The sequence below is a fragment of the Tripterygium wilfordii genome, chromosome 9 (genome assembly GCF_013401445.1).
Source record: "Tripterygium wilfordii isolate XIE 37 chromosome 9, ASM1340144v1, whole genome shotgun sequence".
NCBI classification, from domain to species: domain Eukaryota; kingdom Viridiplantae; phylum Streptophyta; class Magnoliopsida; order Celastrales; family Celastraceae; genus Tripterygium; species Tripterygium wilfordii.
In genome coordinates this window covers 6,801,607-6,813,603 of record NC_052240.1, presented here as the reverse complement: position 1 = coordinate 6,813,603, position 11,997 = coordinate 6,801,607, and positions in this window count along the sequence as shown.

Sequence of the window (11,997 nt, the reverse complement as noted above, 5' to 3'; positions counted from 1 at the left end):
AAGCTCGTCTAGCTAGAGAGTTTAGTAATTCAAAAGCATCAATGTGTACCGTTATACTCTAGTTAGTGTTCTTAGAAGTCTAACTTTTTAGTTTACCTTTCGTACAACGTTTCGTAATCAAATGATGCCAATAGACCAAGTTATGTTTGAAATTGCACAAATCTTAAGAAGCTTGTCCATGGACAGATTGAGCATTTCCAAAGCATCAAAGTAGACCAGTTTACTCTATTTAGTGTTCTTATCAGTCTAACTTGCTGGTTTATCTTTCGTACAACGTTTTGTTAGGTAAAATGCCAATAGACCAAGTTACGTTTGAAATTGCCCAAACCATGAAAAGCTCATCTATGGAGAGAGTGGAGCAATTCAAAAGCATCAAAGTGGACTGTTGTACTCTATTTAGTGTTCTTAGAAGTCTAACTTGCTAGTTTAGCTTTTCTACTATGTTTCGCAACCAAAAGATGTCAATACACCAAGTTATGTTTGAAATTGCACAAAACGTGAAAAGCTCGTCTATGGACAAAATTGAGCATTCGTAAAGCATCAAAGAGGACCATTGTACTCTATTTAGTGTGCTTAGAAGTCTAAATTGATAGTTTAGCTTTCGTACAACGTTTCGAAATCAAAGGATGCCAATAGACCAAGTTATGTTTGAAAATGCACAGAACGTGAAAAGCTCGTATATGGACAGAATTGAGTATTCCCAAAGCTTCAAAGTGGACCGTTGTACTCTATTTAGTGTTGTTAGAAGTTTAACTTGCTTGTTTAGCTTTCGTACAACCTTTCGTTAGGTAAACATGCCAACAGACCAAGTTCTATTTGAAATTGCGCTAAATCGTAAAGAGCTCGTCTATGAAGATAGTCAGGAATCTTAAAAGCATCATAGTGAACCGTTGTACTCTATTTAGTTTCTTTTGAAGTCTAACTTGCTTGTTTAGCTTTCGTACAACGTTTCGTAATCGAAACATGCCAATAGACTAACTTACGTGTGAAATTTCACAAAACGTGAAAAGCTCGTTTATGGACAGAATTAAGCGTTCCCAAACCATTAAAGTGGACCGTTGTACTCTATTTAGTGTTTTTAGAAGTCGAACTTGCTAGTTTAGCTTTCGTTTGACGTTTCGTTAGATGAAGACGCCAATAGACGAAGTTACGTTTGAATTGCACAAAAACGTTAAAAGCTCATCTAGGTAGAGAGTTAAGTAATTCGAAAGCATCAATGTGCACCGTTATACTCTATTTAGTGTTCTTGGAAGTCTAACTTTTTAGTATACATTTCATACAACGTTTCGTAATCAAAAGATGCCAATAGACCAAGTTATGTTTGAAATTGCACAAATCTTAAGAAGCTCGTCCATGGACAGATTGAGCATTTCCAAAGAATGAAAGTAGACCAGTTTACTCTATTTAGTGTTCTCATCAATCTAACTTGCTAGTTTATCTTTCGTACAACGTTTTGTTAGGTAAAATTCCAATAGACCAAGTTATGTTTGAAATTGCCCAAACCATGAAAAGCTCATCTATGGAGAGAGTGGAGCAATTGAAAAGCATCAAAGTGGACTGTTGTACTCTATATAGTGTTCTTAGAAGCCTAACTTGCTAGTTTAGCTTTTGTACTATGTTTCGCAACCAAAAGATGCCAATAGACCAAGTTACGCTTGAAATTGCACAAAACGTGAAATGTTCATCAACTGACAGAATTGAGCATTCGTAAAGCATCAAAGTGGACCATTGTACTCTATTTAGTGTGCTTAGAAGTCTAAATTGCTAGTTTAGCTTTCGTACAACGTTTCGCAATCAAAGGATGCCAATAGACCAAGTTATGTTTGAAAATGCACAGAACGTGAAAAGCTCGTCTATGGATAGAATTGAGTATTCCCAAAGCTTCAAAGTGGACCTTTATACTCTATTTAGTGTTCTTAGAAGTTTGACTTGCTTGTTTAGCTTTCGTACAACCTTTCGTTAGGTAAACATGCCAACAGACCAAGTTCTAATTGAAATTGCGCTAAATCGCAAAGAGCTCGTCTATGAAGATAGTTAGGAATCTTAAAAGCATCATAGTGAACCGTTGTACTCTATTTAGTTTCTTTTGAAGTCTAACTTGCTAGTTTAGCTTTCGTACAACGTTTCGTAATCAAAACATGCCAATAGACTAACTTACGTTTGAAATTTCACAAAACGTGAAAAGCTCGTTTATGGACAGAATTGACCGTTCCCAAACCATCAAAGTGGACCGTTGTACTTTATTTAGTGTTTTTAGAAGTCGAACTTGCTAGTTTAGCTTTCGGTTGACGTTTCGTTAGATGAAGACGCCAATAGACGAAGTTACGTTTGAATTGCATAAAAACGTCAGAAGCTCGTCTAGGTAGAGAGTTAAGTAATTCGAAAGCATCAATGTGCACCGTTATACTCTATTTAGTGTTCTTGGAAGTCTAACTTTTTAGTATACATTTCATACAACGTTTCGTAATCAAAAGATGCCAATAGACCAAGTTATGTTTGAAATTGCACAAATCTTAAGAAGCTCGTCCATGGACAGATTGAGCATTTCCAAAGAATCAAAGTAGACCAGTTTACTCTATTTAGTGTTCTCATCAATCTAACTTGCTAGTTTATCTTTCGTACAATGTTTTGTTAGGTAAAATTCCAATATACCAAGTTATGTTTGAAATTGCCCAAACCATGAAAAGCTCATCTATGGAGAGAGTGGAGCAATTGGAAAACATCAAAGTGGACTGTTGTACTCTATATAGTGTTCTTAGAAGCCTAACTTGCTAGTTTAGCTTTTGTACTATGTTTCGCAACCAAAAGATGCCAATAGACCAAGTTACACTTGAAATTGCACAAAACGTGTAATGTTCATCAATGGACAGAATTGAGCATTCGTAAAGCATCAAAGTGGACCATTGTACTCTATTTAGTGTGCTTAGAAGTCTAAATTGCTAGTTTAGCTTTCGTACAACGTTTCGCAATCAAAGGATGCCAATAGACCAAGTTATGTTTGAAAATGCACAGAACGTGAAAAGCTCGTCTATGGACAGAATTGAGTATTCCCAAAGCTTCAAAGTGGACCTTTGTACTCTATTTAGTGTTGTTAGAAGTTTAACTTGCTTGTTTAGCTTTCGTACAACCTTTCGTTAGGTAAACATGCCAACAGACCAAGTTCTAATTGAAATTGCGCTAAATCGCAAAGAGCTCGTCTATGAAGATAGTTAGGAATCTTAAAAGCATCATAGTGAACCGTTGTACTCTATTTAGTTTCTTTTGAAGTCTAACTTGCTAGTTTAGCTTTTGTACAACGTTTCGTAATCAAAACATGCCAATAGACTAACTTACGTTTGAAATTTCACAAAACGTGAAAAGCTCGTTTATGGACAGAATTGACCGTTCCCAAACCATCAAAGTGGACCGTTGTACTCTATTTAGTGTTTTTAGAAGTCGAACTTGCTAGTTTAGCTTTCGTTTGACGTTTCGTTAGATGAAGACGCCAATAGACGAAGTTACGTTTGAATTGCACAAAAACGTCAGAAGCTCGTCTAGGTACAGAGTTAAGTAATTCGAAAGCATCAATGTGCACCGTTATACTCTATTTAGTGTTCTTGGAAGTCTAACTTTTTAGTATACATTTCATACAACGTTCCGTAATCAAAATATGCCAATAGACCAAGTTATGTTTGAAATTGCACAAATCTTAAGAAGCTCGTCCATGGATAGATTGAGCATTTCGAAAGCATCAAAGCAGACCGGTTTACTCTATTTAGTGTTCTGAGCAATCTAACTTGCTAGTTTATCTTTCGTACAACGTTTTGTTCGGTAAAATGCCAATAGACCAAGTTATGTTTGAAATTGCCTAAACCATGAAAGGCTCATCTATGGAGAGAGTGGAGCAATTCAAAAGCATCAAAGTGGACTGTTGTACTCTATATAGTGTTCTTAGCAGTCTAACTTGCTAGTTTAGCTTTTTTACTATGTTTCGCAACAAAAAGATGCCAATAGACCAAGTTATGTTTGAAATTGCACAAAACGTGAAAAGCTCGTCTATGGACATTGGCAAAGCATCAAAGTGGACCATTGTACTCTATTTAGTGTTCTTGGAAGTCTAAATTGCTAGTTTAGCTTTCGTACAACGTTTCACAATCAAAAGATGCCAATAGACCAAGTTATGTTTGAAAATGCACAGAAAGTGAAAAGTTCGTCTATGGACAGAATTGTGTACTCTATTTAGTGTTGTTAGAAGTTTAACTTGCTTGTTTAGCTTTCGTGCAACCTTTCGTTAGGTAAACATGCCAACAGACCAAGTTCTATTTGAAATTGCGCTACATCACAAAGAGCTCGTCTATGAAGATAGTTAGGAATTTTAAAAGGATCATAGTGAACCGTTGTACCCTATTTAGTTTCTTTTGAAGTCTAACTTGTTAGTTTAGCTTTCATACAACGTTTCTAATCAAAACATGTCAATAGACCAAGTTATGTTTGAAATTGCACAAAACGTGAAAAGCTCGTCTATGGACAGAATTGAGCATTCGCAAAGCATCAAGGGGACCATTGTACTCTATTTAGTGTTCTTAGAAGTCTAACTTGCTAGTTTAGCTTTTGTACAACGTTTCGTTTGGTAAAGTCTCCAATAGACGAAGTTACGTTTGAATTGCACAAAAACGTTACAAGTTCGTCAGGTAGAGAGTTGAGTAATTCAAAAGTATCAATGTGTACCGTTATACTCTATTTAGTGTTCTTAGAAGTCTAACTTTCTAGTTTACCTTTCGTACAACGTTTCGTAATCAAAAGATGTCAAAAGACTAAGTTATGTTGGAAAATACACAAATCTTAAGATTCAAAGTAGACCGGTATACTCTATTTAGTGTTCTTACCAATCTAACTTGCTAGCTTATCTTTCGTACAACGTTTTGTTAGGTAAAATTCCAATAGACCAAGTTATGTTTGAAATTGCCCAAACCATGAAAAGCTCGTCTATGGCGAGAGTGGGGCAATTCGAAAGCATCAAAGTGGACTGTTGTACTCTATATAGTGTTCTTAGAAGAGTCTAACTTGCTAGTTTAGCTTTTGTACTGTGTTTCGCAACTAAAAAATGCCAATAGACCAAGTTATGTTTGAAATTGCTCAAAACGTGAAAAGCTTGTCTATGGATAGAATTGAGAATTCGCAAAGCATCAAAGTGGACCATCGTACTCTATTTAGTGTTCTTAGAAGTCAAAATTTCTAGTTGAGCTTTTGTACAACGTTTCGCAATCAAAGGATGCCAATAGACCACGTTTGAAAATGCACAGAACGTGAAAAGCTCGTCTATGGACAAAATTGAGCATTCCCAAAGCTTCAAAGTGGACCATTGCACTCTATTTAGTGTTGTTAGAAGTTTAACTTGCTAGTTTAGCTTTCGTACAACTTTTCGTTAGGTAAACATGCCAACAGACCAAGTTCTATTTGAAATTACGCTAAATCGCGAAGATCTCGTCTATGAAGATAGTTAGGAATTTTAAAAGCATCATAGTGAACCTTTTTACCCTATTTACTTTCTTTTGAAGTCTAACTTGCTAGTTTAGCTTTCGTACAATGTTTCGTAATCAAAACATGCCAATAGACCAACTTATGTTTGAAATTGCACGAATCTTAAAAAGCTCATCCATGGAAAGATTGAGCATTTCCAAAGCAACAAAGTAGACCGGTTTACTTTGTTTAGTGTTATGAGCAATCTAACTTGCTAGTTTATCTTTCATACAACGTTTTGTTCGGTAAAATGCCAATAGACCAAGTTATGCTTGAAATTGCCCAAACCATGAAAAGCTCATCTATGGAGAGAGTGGAGCAATTCAAAAGCATCATAGTGTACTGTTGTACTCTATTTAGTGTTCTTAGAAGTCTAACTTGCTAGTTTAGCTATTGTACTATGTTTCGCAACCAAAGATGCCAATAGGCCAAGTTATGTTTGAAATTGCACAAAACGTGAAAAGCTTGTCTATGGACAAAATTGAGCATTCGCAAAGCATCAAAGTGGGCCATTGTACTCTATTTAGTGTTCTTGGAAGTCTAATATGCTAGTTTAGCTTTGGTACAACGTTTCGCAATCAAAGGATGCCAATAGACCAAGTTATGTTTGAAAATGCACAGAACGTGAAAAGCTCGTATATGGACAGAATTGAGTATTCCCAAAGCTTCAATGTGGACCGTTGTACTCTATTTAGTGTTGTTAGAAGTTTAACTTGCTTGTTTAGCTTTCGTACAACCTTTCGTTAGGTAAACATGCCAACAGACCAAGTTCTATTTGAAATTACGCTAAATCGCAAAGGGCTCGTCCATGAAGATAGTTAAGAAATTTAAAAGCATCTTAATGAACGGTTGTACCCGGTTTAGTTTCTTTTGAAGTGTAACTTGCTAGTTTAGCTTTCGTACAACGTTTCGTAATCAAAACATGCCAATAGACCAACTTATGTTTGAAATTCAGAAAACGTGAAAACCTCGTCTATGGACAGAATTGAGCATTCCCAAAGCATCAAAGTGAACTGTTGTACTCTATTTAGTGTTTTCAGAAGTCAAACTTGCTAGTTTAGCTTTCGTATGACGTTTCGTTAGGTAAAGACGCCACTAGACGAAGTTACGTTTGAATTGCACAAAAACGTCAGAAGCTCGTCTAGGTAGAGAGTTGAGTAATTCGAAAGTATCAATGTGTACCGTTATACTCTATTTAGTGTTCTTAGCAGTCTAACTTTTTAGTTTACTTTTCGTACAACGTTTCGTAATCAAATGATGCCAACAGACCAAGTTATGTTTGAAATTGCACAAATCTTAAGAAGCTCGTCCGTGGACAAATTGAGCATTTCCAAAGCATCAAAGTAGACCGGTTTACTCTATGTAGTGTTCTGAGCAATCTAACTTGCTAGTTTATCTTTCGTATAACGTTTTGTTCAGTAAAATGCCAATAGACCTAGTTATGTTTGAAACTGCCCAAACCATGAACAGCTCGTCTATGGAGAGAGTGGAGCAATTCAAAAGCATCAAAGTGGACTGTTGTACTCTATTTAGTGTTCTTAGAAGTCTAACTTGCTAGTTTAGCTTTTGTACTATATTTCACAACCAAAAGATGTCAATACACCAAGTTATGTTTAAAATTGCACATAACATGAAAAGCTCGTCTATGGACAGAATTGAGCATTCGCAAAGCATCAAGAAGGACCATTGCACTCTATTTAGTGTTCTTAAAAGTCAAAAATGCTAGTTGAGCTTTTGTACAACGTTTCGCAATCAAAGGATGCCAATAGACCAAGTTATGTTTGAAAATACACAGAACGTGAAAAGCTCGTCTATGGATAGAATTGAGCATTCCCAAAGCTTCAAAGTGGACCATTGTACTCTATTTAGTGTTGTTAGAAGTTTAACTTGCTAGTTTAGCTTTCGTACAACCTTTTGTTAGGTAAAGATGCGAATAAACCAAGTTCTGTTAGAAAATACGCTAAATCGCGAAGAGCTTGCCTATGAAGATACTTAAGAAATTTAAAAGCATCATAGTATACCGTTGTACTCTATTTAGTTTCTTTTCAAGTCTAACTTGCTAGTTTAGTTTTCGTACAACGTTTCGTAATCAAAACATGCCAATAGACTAACTTATGTTTGAAATTGCAAAAAACGTGAAAAGCTCATCTATGGATAGAATTGAGCATTCCCAAAGCATCAAAGTCGACGGTTGTACTCTATTTAGTGCTTTTAGAAGTCGAACTTGCTATTTTAGCTTTCGTATGACGTTTCGTTAAGTAAAGACGCCAGTAGACGAAGTTACATTTGAATTGCACAAAAACGTCAGAAGCTCGTCTAGCTAGAGACCAAGTTATGTTTGAAATGTTGCCAATAGACCAAGTTATGTTTGAAATTGCACAAATCTTAAGAAGCTCGTCCATGGACAGATTGAGCATTTCCAAAGCATCAAAGTAGACCGGTTTACTCTATTTAGTGTTCTTATCAATCTAACTTGCTAGTTTATCTTTCGTACAATGTTTTGTTAGGTAAAATGCCAATAGACCAAGTTATGTTTGAAATTGCCCAAACCATGAAAAGCTCATCTATGGAGAGAGTGGAGCAATTGGAAAGCATCAAAGTGGACTGTTGTACTCTATATAGTGTTCTTAGAAGCCTAACTTGCTAGTTTAGCTTTTGTACTATGTTTCGCAACCAAAAGATGCCAATAGACCAAGTTACGCTTGAAATTGCACAAAACGTGAAATGTTCATCAATGGACAGAATTGAGCATTCGTAAAGCATCAAAGTGGACCATTGTACTCTATTTAGTGTGCTTAGAAGTCTAAATTGCTAGTTTGGCTTTCGTACAACGTTTCGCAATCAAAGGATGCCAATAGACCAAGTTCTGTTTGAAAATGCACAGAACGTGAAAAGCTCGTCTATGGACAAAATTGAGCATTCCCAAAGCTTCAAAGTGGACCGTTGTACTCTATTTAGTGTTGTTAGAAGTTTAACTTGCTTGTTTAGCTTTCGTACAACCTTTCGTTAGGTAAACATGCCAACAGACCAAGTTATATTTGAAATTGCGCTAAATCGCAAAGAGCTCGTCTATGAAGATAGTTAGGAATTTTAAAAGCATCATAGTGAACCGTTGTACTCTTTTTAGTTTCTTTTAAGTCTAACTTGCTAGTTTAGCTTTCTTACAACGTTTCGTAATCAAAACATGCCAATAGACCAACTTATGTTTGAAATTGCACAAAACGTGAAAAGCTCGTCTATGGGCAGAATTTAACATTCGCAAAACATCAAAGTCGACGATTGTACTCTATTTAGTGTTCTTAGAAGTCTAACTTGCTAGTTTAGCTTTCGCACAACGTTTCGTAATCAAAGGATGCCAATAGACTAAGTTATGTTTGAAAATGCAAAGAACGTGAAAAGCTCGTCTATGGGCAGAATTGAGCATTCCGAAAGCTTCAAAGTGTACCGTTGTACTCTATTTGGTGTTGTTAGAAGTTTAACTTGCTAGTTTACCTTTCGTACAACCTTTCGTTATGTAAAGATGCCAATATACCTTTGATTCCGAAAGTCAACTCTCTCTAAATCTCAATCGGGGTCACCGTCTACACCGAAAAACATGATATACGAAAATCCAGTGAAAATACGTTCGGTCAACGGTCAAAGTATTGAACCGGGTCAAGCAGTGTAAAACCGGTGAAACCAGGTCAAACAATGTATAATCGGGTCAAACAGTGTCAAACGGGTCAAACAGTGCCAAACCGAGTCAAACTGGGTCAAACAGTGCCAAACCGGTCAACACACCAGTTAACCGAGTCAACTCGCCCAGACTCGATCAACTCGGATTAACTCAACCCATTGGTGTCACCGACGATCCGGCCACAAAAACCGACCAAACCAAACACCAAATTGAAGAGCTCGAAGAGATAAACTCATAGGTACCTGAATCAAGCCAAATCGTCGCCGGAATCGGCCTGATCTACCAAACAAACCCACGGTGGCCGGAAACTTCAAACTCCGATATCTCCCTAACGACAACTCCGATCAACGTGATTCCACTTGGGTTATGTTGCTGCCAATTGTGCGCTCCTTTTGGTACCGGTGGTGTCGCTCACTGTCGCCGAAAATATTAGATCGCAGGAGGACCCGTATATAAGTGAAAGAAATAAGAGAGAGAGTGAGTTGTGTAGAGAAGAGGGTGTATTTGCAAATAATACAAAAGCTGGGTATTTAACTTATTAATTTAAAGCTTCACTGTAATCCCTACAGTTTTAACGGAAATGCCATTGTACATTTACAAAACATATATACGTATTAAACTTAAAAAAACATAACTAATCCAATTTAACTCTGATTAAGGTGATTCTTATCCCAAAAATTTTCCTTTTAAATCCTCCATTTATGAAAAATATTTCCAGATTTTTATCTTAATTTAATTTTTATTCTCCCCAAATCCCAGTTCACAATCATCGAGGTTCACTCCACCTCGATCAACGCGACAAGATACTATGAATAGTGTAAAAAATCATATCAGGATATTACATCCTTCTCCCCTTAAGAGAATTTCGTCCCCGAAATTAAAATCATACCTAGGTAGTGAATAAATCCGGAAATCTAGTCTGCATATCCGACTCCAACTCCCAAGTCGTTTCCTCCACTCCGTAATGCTGCAATATCACCTTAACCAAGGGTATGGTCTTCGACCGTAGTCGCCTCTCCTGTCTATCAACAATCCTAATAGGACGTGTCTCGAAAGTAGCATCTTCTCCAATCTCCAAGGTAAACCAATCTAATATATGAAAAAGGTCCCTATGGTATCTCCGTAACATAGACACATGAAATACACCATGTACCCCTGACAACTGTGGGGGTAATGCTAACCGATAAGCTACCGTCCCTACCCTTTCCAAAATCTCAAATGGTCCTATAAACCTTGGAGCTAACTTTCCCGCTCTCCTAAATCTTTGTACCCCTCGCTTCGGACTAACCCTCAAAAACACATGATCCTCCACCTGAAACTCTAGAGGTCTACGTCTCCTATCCGCGTAACTCTTCTGACGTGACTGAGCTATCTGAAGTCGCCGCCGAATCACTGTCATCGCCTCAATAGTCTACTGCACCATCTCTGAACCCAATAATGATCTGTCTCCAACCTCAGACCAGCACAACGGTGATCTACAAGGTCTCCCATATAATGCCTCAAACGGTGCCATCTGAATACTGCTCTGGTAGCTATTATTATACACAAACTCCACTAAAGGAATATGAGTCTCCCCATCTCCTCGAAAATCTATCGCAAAAGCCCGAAGCATATCCTCCAAAATCTGAATAGTACGCTCACTCTGCCTATCAGTCTGAGGATGAAAAGTTGTACCAAAGTTCAGTTTCGTCCCCAGTGTATCCTGAAAATTGCCCCAGAACCGTGAAGTAAACCTGGGATCCCGATCAATACTCAATGGTACCCCATGCAATCAGACTATCTCCCGTACATATAATCTTGTCAACGACTCAATCAAATCTGTCTGACGAATAGGCATAAAATGAGCTGCCTTTGTCAACCGATCCACAACAACACAAACTACATCATGTCTCCGCGAAGTCTTAGGTAAACCCATCACAAAATCCATAGTGATATGCTCCCACTTCCATTTAGGTAATGGAAGCGGCTAGAACAATCCTGTGGGTCTTCGATGCTCAGCCTTTACCTACTGACAGATAAGACATCTGGTCACAGTCTGTGCCACATATCTCTTCATGCCACTCCACCAATACTGCCTCCATAAATCTCGATATATCTTGGTAGCACCAGGATGTATCGCAAATCGTGAGTAGTGTGCCTCCCGAAGTATCTCCTCTCGTAACTCTGTATCCTCTGGAACCACTAATCTACCCCAAAATCTAACTCCACCATCAATGCCTCTGACCCATCCCTCCATATCCTCAACGTCATCAAATAATGCATCCCTCAACTGTGCATCCAACACTCGCTGTACAAGTGTCGGACGAGCAATCAAACTCCGTAACCTCAATACGTCTCCACGCTCCTCCATATCCAGTCGATACTGACTAAGTGTATCCACCAACCTAAACTCCCGAATAGCCAACCAAGTTGCAACCAATCTCCTACTCAAGGCGTCAGCCACCACATTGGCCTTGCCTGGATGATACTGTAAGGTAAAATCAAAGTGCTCCAGATACTCCATCCATCTATGTTGTCTCTGGTTTAGATCCCTCTAAGTAAGCAAGTATCGAAGACTCCTGTGATCTGACAATACCTCGAACCTCTCTCCATAAAGATAATATCTCCACTGCTTAAGTGCAAACACCATTGTAGCCAAGTCCAAATTGTGCACAAGATAATTCCTCTCGTGAGGCTTCAATAGACGTGAAGCATATTCAACAACCACCCTCTCCTGCTGCATCAGAACACAACCCAATCCAACTCCTGAAACATCATAATACACCTGATAACCAATACCTCTGTCTGGTATCACCAACACTGGAGGTGATGTGAGCCGAGTC